The sequence below is a fragment of the Moschus berezovskii genome, chromosome 6, assembly GCF_049115385.1.
Source record: "Moschus berezovskii isolate FMDL1 chromosome 6, NW_MosBer_1.0, whole genome shotgun sequence".
NCBI lineage: Eukaryota > Metazoa > Chordata > Mammalia > Artiodactyla > Moschidae > Moschus > Moschus berezovskii.
The window spans coordinates 26,073,392-26,097,364 of record NC_142465.1 but is presented as its reverse complement, the minus strand read 5'-3'; the positions used below and the strand labels follow the sequence as shown (position 1 = coordinate 26,097,364).

The window sequence follows — 23,973 nt, the reverse complement described above, 5'->3', positions numbered from 1 at the left end:
TCCCATGGTGATAAGATAATCAAAATATCCTTCTGTTGTGAGAAATGTTTTTGTTTCGTAAAAAACAAAAGGAAAAACAGCAGAGAGTAGTGGATTCATTTTGCCTGTTGAAGCCCGTTTCCCAAACTTACTGAACGGAGACTGTTTTCTACCAAAGATTTCAAGTTGTTAGAAGTATTTTTGGTTTTGTTGTGTTTTGTTAAGATTTTGGATTCTCAGATTCTAAGATCGGAATTTCTATGTTGTTGTCTTCATCAAAAACAAAACAAAAAATGTAAATGAGCAAAATAAATCATAGTAAGTGGAAAGGAAATGTAAACAGCAATGAGAGCTTAAAATTTTAATAACATTTTATGTTTACTTTGTAAACTCAGCCACAAGTCTTTTCATGCCGACAGCCGTTGTAGAGGCCAAAGAAATAAATTTGTCTTGAGCTCAGTTGCTATGAATTTTTCATAGAATCCATATTTTTTCTCTTTAATTGTCATGGCTTTCTGAGTTCTGAATGGCATACAGCTCCCACACTTCCCTAGGTTATATTGTCTCAAGACAAATAGAGAATTTGTTGAAAATTAAAGCACTTACAATTGGTGTTAGAGGAAAAGGAGAAAATCACCAGAGCTCTCTCCTTTTCCTGTAACAGAAGAGCACAGGTAACCATGTTTTCGTTGGCCTTCTCTGAGAGTGCGCACAGACCATGGAATCAACTTGAAAATAAATCAGTATTACCCCCTCCCCCCAGCCCCCACCCAGAGTGATCAGGGCTGCGTTTATATTCGGTCTTCAGGTATGGTACCACACCAGACGAAGTCTCATCTTCCCCTCACACACAATAGAATTTAGTCTCTTGTTTCTTAATGTCTTTTAAAATTTCTGAGTCTCTGTTTCTTAACTTTCTTTTTCATTCAATGACTTTTTAATTTTTATTTTTGATAAAAGGTAAAATCTACCTCCCAGTGTCCTCCTCCTTCTGTACTGAAAACACATCCATGATAACTTTCTGAAGAGTAAGGAGAAAATGGCTCATTCTTGAGTGATGTGTTCAGTGGAAAAAGAAGTTAGGATCTGCAATGTTTCTAACACATATGAAAGGATCTGCACAATCTCTTGAGAGAGGACTGTGAGGTTGTTAAACTTTGTTTCTAACTGTTGCTGGGTCCACTTTAACCAGTCCAGGCCTACTCATTGTATCTAAACCTCTTTTCTTTTCTTTTAATTTTTTTTTTAAATTAAAAAAATATTTATTTATTTGGCAGTGCTGGGGCTTCGTGGCAGCACCCGGGATCTTTAGTTGTGACATGTGGAATCTATTTCCCTGATCGGGGATTGAACCCAGGCCCCTTGCATTGGGAGCTCAGAGTCTTAGCCACCAGGGAAGTCCTTCCTTTCTCTGTAAATGTGTGTTCAATATGCGATTTTATGAGCATCAGCCAACATGCAGGATTCGACTCAGTTGAATTCAAAGGTCATGACAACATGGTTTATAATCTGATGCAGAAAAGGGATGTGACAAAATCTCACAGTAAGAGTATTTCGTGTCATGGTAAAGGTACAGAGTGAAATGTCTACTTTAGGGAAGGTTTTGTAAGGGAAGTGCCATTTAAAGAAACCTGATGGGTTGAGGGAAGCTGATAGTGAAAAGGGAATGATGTCAAGACTGAAGGCTTGAGTTCAGTGAACAGAGTATTCCAGTGTACCCAGAGCTCAAGGTATGTGTTTAAGACCTTGTCCTAAAAAAAAAAAAAAAAAAAAATCACAGTCTGGTGAGGGAGAAATGTAAATAAACGGATGAATGCAAGTACATTTTGCAGTCTGAGTTATGCACAAAGACCTTTGAACATCGAAGAAGAAACCCTAACTGTGATGGAGACTGGGGGTTGGTTGGAAAGCTTCACTGAGACCTGAAACTTGAAGGAGTAGTACTTTGCCCACAGAAATATTAATAAGGGGAAAGTGCATACGAGTTCCCCTTGTCCTTTGAACTTGTAACAGACACATGACTTTTCTGGGACTTTCTAAGGAAATTTTATTCCCAGATTCTGCTAGGCAGTAGTTCTGCCTTCTCTGAATTGAAGTGCAAGGATGCCAAGTTCTGCTTTTTCTTTTCTTACTGAGTTTTCTGTTTTTTCTCTCACTGTTATTTTTGGTATTTATCTCTTTTCTTTGCTCAGCAAAGTTCCGTTTGCTTCTCAGCCTGGACCCTGTAGGCAGCACCCGTGCTGTTTTACCTTCCAGAGGAAACTCTCAGGTCATCTTCAGTTGACCGTCATCCCTTCAGTTTCATGAAGCAAAAAACCTAGTTCTTACAAAAGCATGGCGGGACCCTTGCTCTCGGCGGTAGAATGGTATAAGAGACGTTCTTAGGATTGCACCCGGAGATGGTGTTTCAAGCTGAGGCTCTGAAGTCAGATTGCTCAGTTCTGCCACTAACTGTATCTTTAATCTCAAACTAGTTGCTCAACACGTCAGCGCCTCAATTGCCTTTTCTGTAAAATGGAAACAATATAGTACCTACCTTACAGGGTTATTGTGAAAATTAAATGAGATAATCCATGGAGAGCATTTAGAACTGTGGTTAGGATGTAGTCACATTTTAAGAAATACTGGCTATTGTTTAAATTTTTCGATGAGCCTTGTAGCACTTTCCTGCTTGGTAAGCTGCATAGTGCCAACCTTTGATAAGACTGTAGATGTTTTCTATGCCACCTTGACTGGGGCCATGGGTTGCTCAGATGTATGGTTAAACATTGTTTTTGGTTGTATCCATGAGGGTGACTCTGCAAGAGCTTAGCATTTGAATAGGTGCCCACTGAACAATAACAAGAGTGTGGACTGAATAAAGCAGATGGCCCTCTCCAGTGTGGGTGGGCATCATCCTATCTATTGAGGACCTGGAATTGAACAGAAAGGCTGAGGAAGGTTGTTCTGCTGATTGAGCTGAGGATCAACCAAGCTTCTGCCCTTGAGGATGATCAAACCTTTGAACTACATCCTAGGCTTTCTTGAATCTCCAGCTTTCAGACAGCCCATACGGGACTTCTCAGCCTCCATAATTGGACGAGCCGATTCCTCACAGCAAACCTCTTTATATATATATTGTATTCCTATTGGTTCTTCTCTCTGGAGAACCCTGACTAGTCCACAGTGTTTCTAATCAAGTGTGGTTTGCAGCAAGCAGCATCAGCATCATCTCGCTAGTTCATTAGGAATACCAATTCTCAGGTCCCTTGCAGTTTTAACAAGATCCCTGAGTGATTCCCATCCATGTTAAGAGCACACAGTTCCTTGTTCTCCATGAAAACTTCATGGTTGTATCCATGCCCCAACTATGGAATAGCCGCAGCCTCATACCCCAAATTGAGGATCAGCCAATTAAAGACAGTTTCAGCAAAGACACAGAATTCACAAAGATGTAGCCCTATGTCAGATGGTACAGTTCTTGGGGAAAAAACTACATGGGTTTTTAAGGCCTAACAATTCCAGAAAGATGAGAACAGGAGGAAGAGATCCATACTTTGAACATAGCTCCATACCACAGAGGAACAGAGGAGCTGGAGGGGAAGAAATCTAGTGGCCAGGGACAGTGTTCTTTACCCTGCTCTTAAAGAGCAACCTATGGGACTTCTCTGGTGGTCCACTGGTTAAGAATCTGCCTCCGCAGCCTGGATGGGAGAGGAGTTGGGGGAGAACGGATACGTGTATATGTGGCTGAGACCTTTCACTACTTACCTGAAACTGTCACAACGTCGTTAATTGGCTATACCCCAATAAAAAATAAATTTTTTTTTTTTAAAAAAGGGATCTGCCTCCCAATGCAGGAGATGCTGGTTCCGTTTCTGGTGGGGACGTGACATGCCTTGGGGCTACTGAGCCTGCACACTGCATCTACCAAGCCCAGCAATGAGACATCACAAAGGATGCTAGGAAGACCCCGTGTGCCACAATTAAGATGCAACACAGCCAAATGAATAAATGATCTTTTTTTTTTTTAAAAAAAGGGCAACCTAGAAAAGAATCAAGGGGTCTGGGGAGAGCAGTGCCTAAGAGTCAAGCATCTACTGAGGAAAGTTGACCAAAGTTAAGAAGTGACAAAAGGCCTTTGAGCCAAGAGCTCTCTCACTGACCTGGTTTCCTGTCAGTTAACTTTTTGCCAAGAAAGGGGAGAATGACAAGAACTTAGGAGGTATTTTTCTTAATGGAATTGACTGGGATGGGAATCAAGACATTTGTTGGAGAGGTACCTATGTCTACCTTCCCTTCCCTCCTCAGTTTTCCGAATGACTGAAATTAAACCACATTCAGTTCAGTTCAGTTCTGTTCAGTCGCTCAGTCGTGTCCAACTCTCCGCGACCCCATGAATCACAGCACGCCAGGCCTCCCTGTCCATCACCAACTCCCGGAGTTCACTCAAACTCATGTCCACAGAGTCGATGATGCCATCCAGCCATCTCATTCTCTGTCATCCCCTTCTCCTCCCGCACCCAACCTTTTCTAGCATCAGAGTCTTTTCCAGTGAGTCAACTCGTCGCATGAGGTGGCCAAAGTATTGCAGTTTCAGCTTTAGCATCAGTCCTTCCAATGAACATCCAGGATTGATCTCCTTTAGAATGGACTTTTCTCTCAAATGTTCAGATTTCCAGCTGGAGTCCTCAAGAACTATTCAAGAGGACCAGGAAAACACTGAACAAATATGATGGTAATCCTCAAAGCTATTGGGGAATATCAGGACCAGATGAAACTGTGTCCAATAAAAGTTGAATAAGTAGGAAAAGTGGAATTTCCTTACAAATCATAAAAAAAAATAGTGAAAAATGAATGCAACATGTGAAAGAAAGGTGAGACATAATACATTTAAAATAGTAATTACTTCAGGAAATTAAAAGCAATAGACTAAAGTTCCTCCATCCTCTCAGAGGAATTTTAGTGCTGGTGAATGGATAGGCGAGCTGGCATGCTGAAGAAGGGAAGAATATGATCAGTTTTTAAATGAAAATGGCTTTAGAAGCAGAGAGGAGCAGAATCAACATTGAAAGAAGATCAGAGTTATGGAGGGTAGGCATGAGAAAAACCACACAGAAGGCAGTGGAAAAATAGAAGGTAATGAAAGAAATTAACTTAGAGCTCATAAAAGTGGAAACCCAACACAGGGACAATGAAAATCTAGAATGAGCTGTTTTTAAAGCTTAAAAACATACTTCTATATGTATAACATGTTGTGAAACTATAAAACAATGGATGGAAATAATAACTCCTAATTTGAAAGAATGACTACCTCGAGGGATTGGAAAATGGAATCTGAACTGTATACAGGGTGATGGCACTGGTTATGTCTTATTTATCTTTCAGGTAAGGTAGTGGCAGGGTGGGTATGCACTGTATTATTATTTATAGCTCTTTGTTTTATGCTCATGAAGATGTGGTAGAACAGACGTCCTCATACTTTATAGATTACAAGTTAAGTTCTAGTAAATTATTTCTGGAACTCAGCATTTTCAAAATTCATATTCAAAAATTTCTTTATTCGGAATTTCTCCTATTTTTATCTTAACATTTTTATATTATAAAATGTTTATAAAGTCTATAACCAGGTTTAAAGAAAACCTTCTGAAATTGTAGTTGCATTGATTTTATATTCTTTTTGGAAGGATTAACATTTTAATGACATTAAGTCTTTCCATCTAGGACATGAAAAATACTGCAATATCTGATCATATTTGGTTTCTAAAGTTTGGATGAGAAAGCCAAATAATTTTTTGTTAAAAGTTGAGAGACCGGAGAATTTGTTAAAGTTTTCTGAATATATTCAGCTCCTAAATTGTTTAGTGAGAGCTGAGGTTAGTACAGAGAACTATCTGAACTTTTACTTGTTACTTTGCAAGTTAAATTCTGCAGTAAAATGAACTTTCTAATGGTAAAATGTTCATGAGTTTCTAATTTCTTCTTTGGTAAAGAAGAAAGGGAAAGTGTTATTTTTGTTATACATTTTCTCTTTTGTATTATTTATATCTCCACCTCTTTGCTTTTGGCTTCACTGGGCCTTCACTGCTGCATGCAAGCTTTCTCTAGTTGCAGCCACGGGGGCTTCTCCAGTTGTGGTGCGTAGGCTTCTCATTGCAGTGGACATGCGGGCTCAGTAGTTGTGGCACACAGGCTTGGTTGCCACGTGGAATGTGGGATCCTCCTGGACTAGGGATCAAACCCATGTGCCCTGCATTGGCAAGTGGATTCTTAACCACTGGACCAACAGGGATGTCCACTTTGCTTATTTCTATTTGCTTGATTCATCAAATTCTCATGCAAAATTCCCCACTCTGGCTTTGGTTTCTGTGATGGTTAAATCTGATTTTGTCAGAGTTTTGCTTTATATATTTGCTGCTGTGGTTTTTGGTCTACAGGAATTCATTCATTATACTCATAAACATCATAATATGCCTCTTTTCCCTGCTTAATGGTCTTGAATTCTTCTTATCTGATCTTGATTCGGCCATTTCTGCTTGCTGTTTGCCTACATTTGCCTCATATAATTTTCCACAAACTTTTGTTTTCAAGCTTTTTTCATCAATCTGTTTCAGGTGTGTTTCTTGAATACCACACAGGGCTGGTCTATCTGTTAGGGTAATTTGGGTTGCAAATAAGGTGCACTGGTTTCAAAAGATAGCGGAGGATATATTTTGTCCTATATAGTTGCAAGATAGGTTTCGTTTCAAGCATGGCTTGTTTCGGTTTTGCTGCTTGATTTCTCTGAGTTCTTTCATCTCTGTGTTCCTTTGTGTATTGGACTGTTTCTCTTATGGGAGCAAAATGGCCAGAGAGGTCCCAGGTCCCCCATGTCTTTATACCTCACAGTTTAGAGGAGAAAACTCTGCTTCTGAAAACCTCGACAACTCATCATGTGTCAAACCCTTTAAAAAAAAACAAAACACTATGACCAATGATGTGCCATGCCTGATTGAGTCTGGGCCTGTATTACTCATCCTTGAACCAATCACTTTGGTGAAGAGATTGGTATTATGTTAAGTGGTAGTTTGGGTGAAATAAGCTTCAAACCTATGGGACTTCCCTGGTGGCTCAATGGTTAAGACTCTGAGCTTCCACCGCAGGGGGCATGGGTTTGATTCCTGGTTGTCTGCCACATGGCATGGCCAGAAAAAAAATCTCAACCCTAAAACTGAAATTTGAGACTAATTCCCAGTCAAACTAATGTGCCATCACTCAAGAGAACAGAGTAAGTAAGTATTATATAGAAAGAAGTTAGTACAATTCTCACTAACAAATAGCAAAATCATTGTATATCTTCAGAAATCAAAAGGGTCAACTGATAAAACATCCCAGAAATAATTAAAAATAATAAATAAGATTGTTGTTGCAATATTAATATTCACAAGGGAAAAATAATAGTTTTCTTATTAGAAAGAAAAACCAGTTAGAAAATATAATTGAAGAAAGTATTTCACTTATAAAAAGTATAAAAAATATATTGGAATATATTTATTTAGAAATATGCAGTATTTATATTGAAACATACGCGCTTTTAGATTTAAGATGTTTCTAGCTAGAGAAACTTAGTTTTGTAAAGTTGTCTGTCCTCTTTAAAATACTCTCTTTTGGGTGTGTGTTTGATGGCGAGAGGTTTAGCAGCTGAGATAAAAGATTTAAAAGTGCATCGGATAAAATGGATTGTTATACTATCCAGAAAATTTCTAAAAACAAAACCAAAACATGTAATGGGCCTGGGTTGAAGAAGAAAGCCTTTTATCATGAGATACATAAACATAGTATAAAGCTAGAGTAATTAAAAACAATGGTGTGCTGGTGTAAAAGCAAATAAAGAAAACAGCTAGACACAAAAGAAAAGTCCAGAGAAAGACTAAAGTAATGTAAAGATGGCTCAGAACATTAACACATTAAGTATGTATGTATATGTATGTGTATATAAATCCAAAAGTTATGAATTATTCAAAATATAATTAGACGAAAATTAATTATTTGGGAAAAAATACAGAGCCAGATCCTTATCTCACAGCTCATACTAAAATCAGTACCAAATGTAATTAAACTGTAAATTGAAGTAGAGTAGGCCTTTCTATGGCTCTTGTCCCACTCCACTGTGCTGGAGGAGGCATGAGCCCTAGCTCGAGCTAGAAATAAACCCCATTCTTGCTTTTGCATTGCTGCGAGTGTCTTATTCTACCAGTATGGGGGGACCGGACTCAGGGCATAACATTTGGGGGCTCGTCTGGGATCCCTCTGACTGGGGAGAATAACGCTCTCCTGGCAGAAGGGGTTCATCAGCCCGGAGGAGGGCTGATTACAGCACCGGTGCAAGGTCTGTTCCGGAGAAGGCAATGGCAAGCCACTCCAGTACTATTGCCTAGAAAATCCCATGGATGGAGGAGGCTGGTAGGCTGCAGTCCGTGGGGTCGCTAAGGGTCGGACACGACTGAGCGACTTCACTTTCACTTTTCACTTTCACACATTGGAGAAGGAAATGGCAACCCACTCCAGTGTTCTTGCCTGGAGAATCCCAGGGACAGGGGAGCCTGGTGGGCTTCCGTCTATGGGGTCACACAGAGTCGGACACGACTGAAGTGACTTAGCAGCAGCAGCAGCAGCAGCAGGCCTTTCTATGAATGATGGGAAAAACAATCAAGAAATATGACTATATAGGTTATAATTTTTGTATGTGAAAACAAATATATTATCATACAATCCTTTCCCTCTAGCTAAGAGAACTATAAAATCTGAACAAAATTTTAAGAGGAAAAAACCATTTAAATCACCAGTGAGCTAGTAAGTAAAAGAAACAAAAGTGGGGGGAGGGGCAAGAAAGAAAGAAAAAGGAAACCCAGAGAACTGAGAAGAGCCCATGGAGTAGGAAATGGCAACCCACTCCAGTATTCTTGCCTGGACAATCCCATGGACAGAGGAGCCTGATGGTGGGCTACAGTCCATGGGGCCACAAAGAGTTGGACACGACTGAGCAACTGAACCTGCACACTCCCGGAGAACTGAGGTTTGCATTTGGGACTGGTTTACCCTAGGGGTATCTACCAATTTTGGAAATTAAGCAGGAGGCTGATAAGGTGAACTGAAACTTTAAAGTCTAGTGAACTAAACTTTAAGATCTAGGGAAGGAAAAGTTCAGTGCTGCCAAGGAGGGAAACCTAAACTCATAGGTTTTAGGTTGGGACTCTAAAGAGCTACATTCCATGAATAAGGGTGGTCCTAAATAGATCTTCCCCAGAAGGGACTGATTTTGTTATCTTATGATTGAATTAGCATTATGTAGGATTGTCAGTGTCCCTAGCCACCTGTCAGAAACAAAGTCTTCTCTGAAGGAAGGTAACATTTCATGTTCAGTTCAGTTCAGTCGCTCAGTTGTGTCCAACTGTTTGCAACCACATGGACTGCAGCACGCCAGGATTCCCTGTCCATCACCAACTCCCGGAGCTTACTCAAACAACCATCTCATCCTCTGTCATCCCCTTCTCCTCCCACCTTCAATCTTTCCCAGCATCAGGGTCTTTTCCAATGAGTTAGCTCTTTGAATCAAGCAGTCAAAATATTGGAGTTTCAGCTTCAGCATCAGTCCTTCCAATGAAGATTCAGGGCTGATTTATTTTAGGATTGACTGGTTGGATCTCCTTTCAGTCCAAGGTACTCTCAAGAGTCTTCTCCAAAACCACAGTTCAAAAGAGTCAATTCTTTGGCACTCAGCTTTCTTTATAGTCCAACTCTCACATCCATACATGACTACTGGAAAAACCATAGCTTTGACTAGACGGACCTTTGTCAGCAAAATTACCTCTTACTAGTTTTTATATAGAAATTACCTCTTATTCTTTTTCAGATACAAAACATCTGACACTCAGTCAAAAATAACCAGACATACAAGGAATCAAGATAGTATAATAGTCAAAAGAAATAGCAGTTGGTGTAAGGAGCCCACCAGGTATCTTAAAATCGAAGTTTTCATGCAATGGATTTTAAGTTAAATATAATGAATATATCTGAGATAATAAAACATGAGATTAGTAATTAGAACAGATAACACTAAATTATAAAAACAAACACAATGGAAATTCCAGAACAGGCAAAACTGAAATCAAGATTTTAATGAATAGGTTTAATATGAAGCTAGACAAACAGAAGAGAGAATTAGTGAGCTGAAGATAAATGTGAAAAAATATACAGAATGAAGTACGAAAAGATGAAAAGATTAACACACAGAGACAACAATGTAAGAAGCATAGGGAAACTAGGGAAAAGTTTTAACCTATATGTTAAGATTCCCAAAAGGAGAAGAGAGAGACAATAAAGGAAAAACAATATTTAAGGAGACAATGAATAATAGTTTTCTTAAAAAAATCTCTGAACCCAAGCCAGATGAATACAAGTCATACTTGTATACAAGCTATGACTATAATAACTGTAATGAAAATAGTAGCATGAGGAATACTAATGCCATCTAACATTGACTGACAGCATTTTATGTTATCAGAAATTATTGTAGAATCTTTCAATTCCATTAGCATATTTAGTCCTCACTTTGTGACAGATACTATTGTTATGCATATCAGAAAACATTTTATAAGCCAGTGAAAACACTAAACCAGTGGTAATGGTAGGTTATGTTATTTTCTTTATATGCACAGTAGACCTCACCTGACTTTTATTTTCCTTACATACGCATCTTTTCTCTAGTTTTGTGCCATAGGCTAAAGAGAGAAAGACAAAAGCGCAGAGGAAGGAGAGGGAGAGGGAAAGAGGCAAAGACAAGGAGGGAGAGAAGAGGGAAATGGGGAAAAGGAAGATCTTTGTGAAGTTATTATCCCTACTGCAGTTTGAGTTTTGTTTTTCTTTTTGAAAGTCGTTTAGAGAGAGAGAGAGGAAACAAAAAGGCAATGCTCTCATATAAGAGTATTATTCTGTCTTGCTGATTTTGCCTAGGTTGAGATTGGTAGGTGCTGAATTAGAGATTCTGGAAGACATATGGAGTTTAAAGCAGATGGAGAGTTTGTCTTCTGTACTTGCCTATCAAGCCAGACTCAAAGTAAGTGCCATAATGCAATATTCTCCCCACTCACTGCATTTGCACAAAATCAGGTTCTTAAGTACCAACTCAAGACAGTCACTAACTTTCCACATAGAAACTTTTACCTGGTTATGGGATAAATTAGAAATGGACTTTGAGGCTTTCAAAGTACTTTTAGGAAGATATTAATGGACAGCCTCTTAAGATTGTAATTAATTCTGCAGAGAAATTATGATGGAATTGTCCATTTAGAAATTTAAATTTTGGACTTAGATTAAAATTTTTTAAGAAGAAGAAAAAAAAAACCTTGGATAAGTAGGGATTCACTTAAAGTTCTTTTTAATCCCTAACAACTGTGGGTTTAAGAGTTTTACAAAATGAGAGGAACAAAATGATGTGTAATTTTCTCATCTGCACCAGTCTCTTTTAGCCCAGTCCTTCCCAAATTTCAGCTGCTTGGCTTGTCAGCCAAATCCTGCAGTGCACGTCACTGTAGAGCAGTCTAAATGGGGAAACCACAGAGTTCCACTTCTTTATAATTATGCACCAACAAACTGAGAATAATCAGAGGAAACACAAAACAGATAGATTTCCATCTAAAGTGGAATTTAAGACCGGTCACAAGTAATAGATTCTCTTTCTAGGATAATCTAAGGACAAAAGGTTATTTGACTTCAACAAAACAGCGAGTCACTATTTTAACATTAGTGTCAAGCTCGAACCATGAAGACCTTTTCCGGTAGAACCGATCTATTTTTTGGTTTTGCCACCACTGTACCACCCGCTCAGTTTCAGGACCTGCCAGCCTCTGTTGCAAATCCCCGTTTATGTATGCCTGTCTCCACTATTAGCTTAAGAGTTCCTTGAAAGCAGGGATCTCTTCTTCTTCACGCCTTCATTTATTTATTTTTGGCCACGATGGGCTCTTCTCTAGTTATGTTGAGCACTGGCTGCTCTCTAGTTGTGGTGCTCAGGCTTCTCATTGTGTGGCTTCTCTTGTTGTGCAGCGCGGGCTTTAGAACGTAGGTCCAGCAGTTGGGTCACACAGGCTTAGTTGCCCCTCAGCAGGTGGGATCTTAATTCTCTGACCAGGGGTCAAACCCTTGTCCCTTGCATTGCAAGGTGAATTCTTAACCACTGGACCACCAGGGACATCCCTAGTGTATTTTTTTTTTCCCCTTATTTTGACAAAGATGTCAATTACTCTCCCTTCTGGCTCATTTTCTTTCTTTCCCACAGATTCTGAGGGTAAGAAAAGAAGTGAGGAAACCGGTCATTGTATTGAGGATATCAAAGATAGGAAAGTTTAATTTTTTCTTTCTTTTTTTTTTTGCAAAAGTACTTCTTAATACTGGCTGCTAGGGGCTTCGTTTCTCTGAGTTGTTTCCATAGCAGCCTAAGTAGCAACCTGGTCTCTTAAGTATGCTGTAATTCCACTACAGTTTATGACAGTGAAAGGAGACACAGTGGGAGGAGGTAGATCACATTGGATTTTCGGAGAAAATTTCAAACCACGGGTTGGTTATTGGGTGATATCTCCTTTTTAAAATCATCTGGATTCTAGGGTTTCCCTGGGTAGCTCAGTGAGTAAAGAATCCGCCTGTAATGCAGGAGACGCAGGTTTGATCCCTGGGTCGGGAAGATCCCCTGGAGGAGGAAATGGCAACCCACTCCAATATTCTTGCCTGGAGAATCCCATGGACAGAGGAGCCTGGCGGGCTACAGTCCATGGGGTTGCACAAGAGTTGGACATGACTGAAGCGACTCCTCATGCACACGCACTCATGCACGCATGAATTCTATGTATAGGCAACAATTGTCCTAGAAAATTTCCATGCTTTGGGAAAGCTTACATAATTGCTTATGCGGATTGCAAAACCATCCCTTGGTGTGAACTTAACCCAAAGAAGGAAAAATCCTACTTGAAATTTCAGGCTTTCCCTCCTGCAGAGATGGAAGCAGGGATGGGGGATATTTGTAGGGGTGGAAGAGGGAGGGTTTTGTGTAATGAGTGGAAAAAGCACTGAAGAGTTTATAAACAGTCACAGTGCATTGAGGCCACTGCATCTGAGATTTTCCGGTGGGGGTAGGGGGGAACACAAAACCATAAACTCAATCATTTGTCCTCATTTCAGCAGAGAAGGAGATTGTCCATTTTGTGTCTTGTTCTTTTATGTTTTGAAGATTGATGTCAAAATGAAAGCACTGAGCTACTCCGGGTCTTTTCTTTCCTAATTTGTCAATTGAAAATCCACTTCTGAGGTGGCGGGATTTTGTGCATGCTACAGATGAGTTTTATTCAGAACCTTTGAGAGTTGTGACTTCAGAAAATTCTTTCTCTTTTTAATTTTAAGAGAGCAATGGAAGTCTCATGGAGAAGCGTGTTACTGGAAATCAGTTTAAGAGTCTCTGATTTAGGAGAGGATGGGTGGTTTGTGATATCAAATCCAAGGTGGGAGGGATTTTTCAAAATTATTGAAAGCAGGGTAGGTGCAGAAGATATTAAACTCTTACTATTTATAGGGGGTTTCCAGGCCAGGTACTTTGTTTTCCCAGACAGTCTTGTAGCTTGGAAAGGAGAGCATCTCTAAATCCTGGTCTCCTCCTTGTGTGTATGTGTGTGTGTGTTTGCTGAACAAAAAGACAACGCCCCTTTCCACAGATCGCCTGAATTTTGCAGGTTCAGGGCGGCTTGCCCTGTGTAAGACAATAAATATGCAAGATAACAACAGAGCAGTTACTCTAAGGCCTTGGCCTTTGTTGGGATTAAGTGTTACACCAAGAGGCAAAACAAGGCGGCAGGGTTTTTTTCACCACTGGCCTTTGCTGTTCCTGGGTGCCAGATGGCATTATATCCATGAAAAAAAAAATGCTGCAAGTTATAATGTTGACCAGGCACTGTTACTTCCACTTGATCACACTGTTTGGGACACGCTTTGATGTACAAAACACTCCTAAGATAATGAAATGCGTTGGCAGCTGGCTAATGGCTGGGAAAGTGCAAACCCTGCATTGAACTCTTCCTCCAGACTATTCAATGGCAAGGTAACGGCAGGCCGGGGCTGGACAGGGAGTAAAGAGGCTCGTTGCCAGGCAGGCCCGGGACTCCTGGGCAAGCGGCTGTAGAGTGGCTGGTATTTTTCTCCCTTCAATAGATGTGGTCTGTGCCGGCAGCAAATGAGAAATAAATCCATCAAGGCCAAGCTCAGGCTGATTTTGAAGCAGCTGCTGGAATTTGCATAAGAGCCCGGTGCATACAGGTAAACAAAGTTGGACCCAAGTGGAGGTGATCTGAGAATGTTAGTTTTTATTTCTCTACAAAGTTGGGCCTCATCTTTATGCAAAAAAAAAAAAAAAAGTCTTTTGAATTAAATTTGACTTCGCTGCCGCTAATCTTTTCACTGGCCTGATTCACTGGGAAAGTAGAGCATGCATAATTGGACAGGGAGGCATTTGCTCACCCCTCTCTCCCCTGATGTTACAAGCCAGCTCCACAGAGGTACACCTCGGGTGGGTACCAGCCCCCATGGGAAATCCTCCTGTACCTTTCGCCCCACAACCCTACCCCACCCTCCACTCATTTGCTGGCCACCCAAATTTCTTCTACCACCCAGACTTCCCCTAGCTAAACAGAAACCCTGTTTCAAATGCCTCCTGATTCTCCAGTCTGTGCTCTTATCTATGTTGTTAGGACATAAACTCAGGGCAGAAACTCTCCTTTTAGACCAAAGGTCAGGAAATGACGGGCCAGCCCTGAAACCAGCTCCAGCTGGCCACCTGTTTTTGTACAGCTCAGAGAGCTAAAAAGAGTTTTTATATTTTTAAAGGATTGGGAAAAGTCAGAGGAATAATATTTGGTGGCACAAGATCATTCCATGAAATTCAAATGTTCATGTCGAGAAGTCAAGTTTGATTGGCACCCTGCCACACCACTCACTCACTGTATGTATGGGCTGTGGCCGCTTTTCACCACAGCTGCAAGGCTGAGCAGTTGCTTCAGAGACACTAGAATGGACCGCCAAGCCTAACATATTTACTATCTGACCCTTTACAGAAAAAGCTGGATTCCTGCCTTAAGCTTTCTGCAGAGCCACAGAGGGGGTGTTTAATACACCTCTCTGATCCTTTCTGAAGTCTGAGAGTAAGTTTAGCTGGGTGAAAAGTTCTCCAGAATCCCAGTGTTTGCATCACCTTTATCTGCAAAGGTTGTTAGTGTCACCACTTGAGACACTTTCCTTCCTTTCTAGCTTCAAATGGAACCAGTTTTTGAAGCTCTTGCTAAAGTTTCCTTTCTATACTCTTATTTCTCCACTGTCAAACTATGTGGCCTTTAAACAAATACTTCAGGTTTGAAATGTCTCAAGGGTGCCTGTTCAGCTGAAGTGGAAATCCGTGGGGGAAAGTTGGTGTGGGGGGAATCTGATGATAAAGCTTCTTCTTGTGGCATTTACACTTTGCAGACACCTTCTACCAATCTACAACCTTGGGTTCGCAGCTCCAGGCTGGAAGCTTATCTTAGCCAACAGAAATGGATCTGCCCATCCCATCACTAGTGTCTGTTTCTGCTCGGAGCTCTGCCTGTCTTAGTTTCAAAAGTGTCTTCTTCAAAAAAAGTCACTGACCATGTTTTTGTTTCCCCCTCATCCTGTTTGTCAGAGGGTTCTGGGCATGTGGTCTGTAACTTCCTACCTACTCCACTTTATCTACAATGCTGGGACCTTCTTTTTGAACCCTGGCTTCGCAAGATTGTGAGCCACAGCTGTTCTATGTATAATACATTGAATCTTTCTTCATGAAAAGATACAACAGTTGGCTCTATATGGTAGATTATGGATGACTATTTCTTTCTTATGTTTTTCTGTGTTTCTTAAAGGGGAACATGTATTTCTTTTACATCAAAGAGGAAAAAAAAAAGTTTTAAAAGAAAAAAAGGGAAAAGGTTTTTAAAATACTATTTGGTAACAATTGCCACTTACTGATGAGTGTCTCAATTCCTTCCTTTCTTCCACCTCTTGTTGAAGTGTGCTCAGATGTGTACAAATAGTATTTAAACCCATGAAACTAAATCGATCAACTTTGTATATTATGATTTCATCAAAAAATTACGTGTGAGAGAGACAGAATATCTGAGACTATTTTATTTGCATTATAAACCAAACAAACCTGGACTTCTAGTTTCCAAGGACAATAAGTAAAAAGCTGAGAAAAAACTGAGAAAGAGACCTGTAATGATTCTCATAGAATTAGCAACAGTAAGTATCTCTGTACATAGGTTTAGGGGGGATGGATACTTTTAGTTTATGCTAAGAGAAAGCAAGAGAGTTCCAGAAAAACATCTATTTCTGCTTCATTGACTATGCCAAAGCCTTTGACGGTGTGCATCACAATCAACTGTGGAACATTCTGAAAGAGATGGGAATACCAGACCACCTGACCTGCCTTTTGAGAAACCTGTATGCAGGTCAGGAAGCAACAGTTAGAACTGGACATGGAGCAACAGACTGGTTCCAAAGGAGTACGTCAAGGTTGTATATTGTCACCCTGCTTATTTAACTTCTATGCAGAGTACATCATGAGGAACGCTGGGCTGGAAGAAGCACAAGCTGGAATCAAGATTGCTGGGAGAAATATCAATAACCTCAGATATGCAGATGACACCACCCTTATGGCAGAAAGTGAAGAGGAACTCAAAGGCCTCTTGAGGAAAGTGAAAGAGGAGAGTGAAAAGGTTGGCTTGAAGCTCAACATTCAGAAAACAAAGATCATGGCATCTGGTCCCATCACTTCATGTGAAATAGATGGGGAAACAGTGGAAACAGTGTCAGACTTTATTTTTTTGGGCTCCAAAATCACTGCAGATGCTGATTGCAGCCATGAAATTAAAAGATGCTTACTCCTTGGAAGGAAAGTTATGACCAACCTAGACAGCATATCAAAAAGCAGAGACATTACTTTGCCAACCAAGGTCCGTCTAGTCAAGGCTATGGTTTTTCCCGTGGTCATGTATGGATGTGAGAGTTGGACTGTGAAGAAAGCTGATCGTCAAAGAATTGATGCTTTTGAACTGTGGTGCTGGAGAAGACTCTTGAGAGTCCCTTGGACTGCAAGGAGATCCAACCAGTCCATTCTAAAGGAGATCAATCCTGGGTGTTCATTGGAAGGATTTATGCTAAAGCTGAAACTCAAATACTTTGGCCACCTCATGCGACGAGTTGACTCACTGGAAAAGAGTCTGATGTTGGGAGGGATTGGGGGTAGGAGGAGACGGGGACGACAGAGAATGAGATGGCTGGATGGCATTACTGACTCGATGGACATGAGTTTGAGTGAACTGCGGGAATTGGTGATGGACAGGGAGGACTGGCATGCTGTGGTTCATGGGGTCGCAAAGAGTCGGACACGACTGAGCGACTGAACTGAACTGAACTGAAACTTGTTGAATTGTTTTAAACTTTTAATTGTGATAAAGTATTACATTTGGAATGGTAAACAATATTTGAGAATAATTTTAAAACTCCAATCCTACATATATTTTCCACAGACCCTTTGAATGCCCGTTGTCCCCACCTACATCTGTTATTAATCAGTCCCTCACTCCCACCCCTTCCCACCTTCCACCCTGACTCTTAGACCCCTCACTCACCCTCCATGGAACATTTGAAAACTGCTAGTGTTAGAGCTCATCTGGGATGGGAAAGGGAATCAAACTTCCTTTATGGCTTCAGATTATTGAGTTATGCATAAAAAACTCTCTTTATTCCAAGGTTATATTATGTATACATAGTCAGCTATGTTTTCCTTTGTTATTTGTGCTATTGTACAATTTCTGACCCATCTGGAATTTATTTGTGTATAAATTGTGAAATAGGAATCTGATGTAGGATGTTTCGATCCCACCATTTTGTAATCAACACCAATTAAAGCTGACAGTTACAAATGCACATGGTAAAATCAGTCACTAACTAGTTGCTTCCAGAAGAATAAATCTTCTTGACAAATTTATATCTGCAGTATTTGACTTGGGGAAAATTGGACTTGATAGAAACAATGGTCATAGAAGAAAAGCTAAGAGTGGCAGAAGTTTTAATTATTAGTAAGATCTGGTAAAGATAAAGCAGTGTTGTGTAAGCCATTTATAAGATTTACATGACATAAATTTTTGGTCTCAATGAAAATCATTTTTGATAAGAAAAATGGAAATGATGATAATTAGAGAAATGTTTTAAATATGTTGTATAGCAAATTCATCAAGGAAAATTAAAATTGTTTGATTCCAGAAAATTTTCCAAGGGACATTCATTCAGTGTTGGTAAAATCATTATTTAAAAAAAAAATTAATTTTATTTATTTATATATTGATTTTTGGCTTTGCTGGGCCTTGTTGCGTGGAAGGCTTTTCTCTGTTGTGGCGAGCAGGGGCTAGTCTTCCCTGCAGTCCGAGGCGTCCCACTGCGGGGACTTCCCTCGCCGTGGCGCGCGGGCTCCAGGCACGCAGACGCCAGCGGTTGAGCACGAGCTCAGTAGTTCCGGGCTCTAGGGCACAGGCTCCATATCTGTGCTGCCCAGGCTTAGTTGCTCCGTGACACGTGGGGTCTTCACACACCAGGGTCAAACCTGTGTCCCTTTCACTGGCAGGTGAATTCTTCACCACTGAGCCACCAGGGAAGCCCTAAAATCATTATTTTTTAAAAAATTATTTCTATTGATAAAACCAGAGTGAAAAGGCTCTTGTGGTCATATCAATGGCGTTTTAAGACGCTCCTTTTTGTGGAGATCCTCCTTTATTTTTCTAGATGAGTTTCTTACTTTTCTGACACCACTTATGTAGGCAATGATCAGTCTGTAGAACTGCTTTGAAATGAAACTTTTGCATTCACTGATTTCCCATACTTGGGTCTAGATCTGAACTCTTAATTTCATCAGTCTGCTTGCCTAATCTACACTGTTTTTAATTATTGTAGATTTGAAGGACTATTGATAACTAGTGAGTAAGCTTCTTTTGCACCTCTAATAGAATTATTTTTCAACATGTTCTTAGCTGCTCTCTCACTTTTATTTTTCTAAGGAACTTTAGCATCAGTTAATTAAATAGGCCAGATTTTTTTTTTTTAATGTATTTATCTGGCTTCGTCGGGTCTTAGTTGCAGCACTTGGGATCTTCATGTATCAGGCAGGATCTTTCATTGTGGTGCATTGACTCTTTGGTTGTGTCATGTGGGATCAGTAGTTGTGGTATGTGGGCTTAGTTGCTCTGTAACATGTAAGATCTTAGTTCCGTCACCAGGAATTGAACCTGTGTCTCCTGCATTGCGAGGTGAATTCTTAACCACTGGACCACCAGGGAAGGTTCTAAATAAGCCAGATTTTTAATAACTCGTTGACAAGCTGCATGTTATTGTTTAGGCAATAAGTTGCATACGACTGTTTTGTGACCCTATGGACTGGGGCCCACCAGGCTCCTCCTACTGAAGTGGGTTGTTTCCTTCTCCAGGGGATCTTCCTGACCCAGGGAATGAACCTACATCTTCTGCTTGGCAGGTGGATTCTTTACCACTGAGCCACTAGGTAATCCCTTGACAAGCTGCATGATATAGATATTTTAGCTTTAATCTCCTACTTGGATTAATTTGACATGTGTTTAGGTCTATTTAATCTTTGGGCTTCCCAAGTGGCGCAATGGTAAAAAATCCCCTTACCAATGCAGGAGACTCAGGTTTGACCCCTGGGTCAGGAAGATCCTCTGGAGTAGCAAATGACAACCCACTCCAATATTCTTACCTGGAAAATTCCACAGACAGAGGAGTCTGACAGGGCACAATCTATGGGGTTGCAAAGAGTCAGAACTGAGCAGACACATCTAATCTTCATATATCTTTACATCTGCATATGGAGATATATATGTAGATATGAATGTATGTATATATGTTTGGTTTTTAGCTCCTAAATTAATCAAATATATTTATTCAATTTTTAGTTTCAGACTTGTTTTCTTTATATATATTATTTATTTATTGGAGTATAGTTGATTTACAGTGTGTTAGTTTCAAGAGCACAGCAAAGTGATTTAGTTATCCATATACATCTATTCTTTTTTGATTCTTTTCCCTTATAGGTTATTACAAAGTACTGAGTATAGTTCCCCAGGCTTGTTTTCACATTTTGAGCCTTTAATGATCCTTTGTTGTTCATTTCATTTGAAGATAATTTTTGGTACTATATTATATTTTGTCCAGTATCTGTTTATTTCCAAAAATGATAAGGCTTAAGAGCCCTAGGATCTTCAATATGAGATAATTTTGGCATCTACTTGGAAGTAAAAGTGGCAAAGGTTTATTTTTTTTCCCTGAAATTCAGTATGTTCTCTGAGTGTTGATGAAGGGCTAAGATGTTTAAGTGTCCTTGCTAGTGGGATTTCCCTGTCTTCTTTCTCTTTTCCAAAGAATAAGAATCTATTATTTATCCTGTCCTTTGCTGTGTCCTCTAAATTCTTGGATGAAATTCACAAGGAGCTTTTGAAGTCTACCTCCCCTTTGATGAGAGCTGGTGACTTGAATTTGCATTCTAATGTCTCTCCTAAGAGGAGAGCCTTAACCTTCACAGTGCTATACTTTACAGATGTGATAGTAGATAACGGACAATTCTTTGAATTGTTGTTTCACTTATCTATCACTTGTTTATGGTTTATTAGGGGGTTCATCATGTGACCTTTGGGTTTCTGTGGATTTTTTTTTTCTTTTTTTTTTTCAAAACCCTTTTCATATACAAGTCATATTTCATGAAGGCAGAAATTAGTTCTAATTCTTAGTTCTATTCAGTGCATGAAATGCACTCGCTGGTATATAGTAGGTACCCAGAAAATATTGTTGGTTGACTGACCTGTGTTCTTTTATTTCCAAATACAACTTTTGAAAAAAGCCAGCTTATCACAATTAGCTATTTGTCTGCCCCAGATGTCATTATGGCATATATGAAATGAATCTGACACCCCCAAGCCTTTGACTCTTATTCCCAAATTCTGATCGTGTCCTCCTCACAATGTTGAAGCTCATCCTTTTTCAGTTGTCGTGATCCCTCTGTCTTCCCCACCTGCCTTCACATCCACAGAAGATATCAATTCTACTTTACAGTATCTCTACACCTGTTCCATTCTTATGAGTCCCACTGCCTTAGTTCAAGACATTGTTTTGTTTCTCTTGGCTGCTCATATTTCCCCCTAATCATTATCCCTTCCTTCTCCCCTCCCTCTCATTTCAACAAAAGCCACTTTAATATTGCTTCTAGAACAATCACCCTTAAACAAGTATGACCCCATCCCTATATGCCTGTGTTTTCTTGTTGCTTCTAGAATGCAGTTCAAGCCTTCCAACCTGCTTTGCATATTCTACAATGTGAAGGACCCCAATTATTATTTCCACTTTTATTCTGTCTCCTGCCATGCACATTTTTCTCTAGTCTGGGTCGGGTACTGTTGGGGCTTCCCTGGTGGCTCAATGGTAAAGAATACACCTACCATGCAGGAAAAAGAGGTTTGATCCCTGGGTCAGGAAGATCCCCTGGAGTAGAAAATGGCAAACCAGTTCAGTAGTCTTGCCTGGGAAATCCCATGGACAGAGGAGCCTGGCAGGCTACAGTCCATGGGATTGCAAAAGACTCGGACACAACTTAGTGGCTAAACAACAGTGTACTGCCATTCTGTGAACAAACCCGACCATCTCTATTGCTGATCTTTGTTCCATCTCTGTGAGCTCTTTTCAGTTAATTGCCTCCAAGGCCTCTCCCACTGTAGACTTGGCCGGCTGTGTCCTCCCTGGCTGGTCTGCCAGCTGCACTTGGTTGTTTAACTGTCATTCATTCTCTGGATCTCACTCCAAAATCACTTCACAGGACAGCCTTCCATGATCCCTTCTCAGTGAGCCTTCCCTGATACCCATTCTTAATCTAGGTCAGATGAAATAGATCTAGGTCAGATCATAGCTTTAGTATTAAAAATTATGCACTATTATACACATATTCATGGGATTATTTGATTAAGAACTGGCTCCCTCACATTACTTTAAACTCTGGATGCAGAGATCTGGACCACTGTGCTCACCACTGAATCACCCCTTATACCTTGCAAAGGAGAACACACTAAATTCTTAGTGAATGAATTGACACTGTCTACACAAGTCTTGGCCTGCTACTTACCCCATCTCAGAAATAATCTGAGATCCCTCATTTAAAATTCATCTCTCATCTCTTTCTAAAAAATTGGTTTTAATTTTTTTTTGGTGGCACAGCATGCGGGATCTTAGTTCCCCAACCAAAGATGGAACCCTCACCCTCTGCAGTGGAAGGTAGGAGTCTTAACCACTGGACTGCCAGGGAAGTCCCAGAATTCATCTCTTTCTCTCTAAATCCACCACAATTAACCTCTTCTCCAGTAGATGGTAGTTTCTAGAGAATAGTTATCTGTCTTATCTACACCATAGACCCTGCTAGGAAGACAGAAGAATGATCAAGTTTGTGTTTAAGGAGGAACACGTTATAAAACACAAGGCTTTGTTCAAGGGAATGAGTCATAAAGGTTTGCAAATGTTGAAATATTGGTTCCATTTGAAATGTTCTGATTATTATATCATGCTTCAAATGACATCGAGTTAGGGTCAGAAGCCTGTCTGAACCAGTGTCCTCCACTTATACCTCAATCTTAGGAGTCAATTCACAGATGTGTGAGGATATTGATTAAGTCTCTGGAATGGAATATGTAATGAGTTCAATGGGGATCCATTCCTGCTAGTAGAAAACTATGCCCTGGTGCTGGTGTGTTAAGAATATCTTCTTACATTTTTATTTGGTCTTCTTTTGCATACCTCACTTGATAATTTTGTTAACAAATTCTAGTGGGTAATGATAATCAGAAAATGGTAAGAAATGATGCTTAACTAATCTGTGTGTATCCTATCAACTTCACCCTAGCTGAGGACCTAAACATTCATGGAAAAATTTGGCCTTTGTCTTTTTAAGTCTGTTTTCACAAAAGAAAGGTGGTCCTTGAGTTTAACCAAAATGAAAGTGAAAGTTGCACAGTCATGTCTGACTCTGTGACCCCATGAACTATGCATGCTGCTGCTGCTAAGTCACTTCAGTCATGTACGACTCTGTGTGACCCCATAGACGGCAGCCCACCAGGCTCCCTCATCCCTAGGATTCTCCAGGCAAGAACACTGGAGTGGGTTGCCATTTCTTTCTCCAATGTGTGAAAGTGAAAAGTGAAAGTGAAGTTGCTCAGTCATGTCTGACTCGTAGCGACCCCATGGACTGCAGCCTACCAGGCTCCTCCATCCATGGGATTTTCCAGGCAAGAGTACTGGAGTGGCTTGCCATTGCCTTCTCCGTGAACTATGCATAGTCCTTTGAATTCTCTAGGCCAGAATACTGAAGTGGGTAGCCTTTCCCTTCTCCAGGGGATTTTCCTAACCCAGGGGTCGAACCCAGGTCTCCCTCATTGCATATGGATTCTTTATCAGCTGAACCACAACGGAAGCCCCACGGCTGCAGGTTTATTGCTCTTAATTCTACTCACAGCAAAATGAATTGTCCTTCAGTCTGCTTTTGCCAGCTATGTCATTTTGGACTATATGATGATGTATTTTAAAAAGCCATCAAGAAATGTTCAGAAAATAATGTAACAAAATTGGTTTTGGATTGCCACAGAGTTTGGAGACTTTTCTGGGGCCTATGCACTAATTTGAAGTCACAGTAAAGAAAATGGGAAGGGATGGGAAAAGTTATTCTCTAACCTGCAGCTGCCCCGGAGGTAGATATCAATATTGTGTTGCAAAGTTGCATTCTATTTTTTTTCTTTTTGAACTTTTTATCTTGTATTGGGGTGTAGCTGGTTAACAATGTTGTGATAGTTTCACATGAACAGTGAAGGGACTCAGCCACACATATAC

At 40.2% G+C, this 23,973-nt stretch overlaps 1 long non-coding RNA gene across 2 annotated transcripts; it reads left to right on the top strand.

Annotated features, from left to right (window-relative positions):
• The first annotated feature begins 8,610 nt into the window (after window positions 1-8,610).
• LOC148777556 (uncharacterized) lies at window positions 8,611-15,465 on the top strand. Of its 2 annotated transcripts, none has more exons than XR_016037559.1 (2): window positions 8,611-9,013; window positions 10,951-15,465. It is a non-coding gene; the product is annotated as an uncharacterized LOC148777556 (long non-coding RNA). The 2 variants fall into 2 exon arrangements; XR_016037558.1 differs by having other exon boundaries at window positions 8,611-9,952.
• The last annotated feature ends 8,508 nt before the right edge of the window (window positions 15,466-23,973 follow it).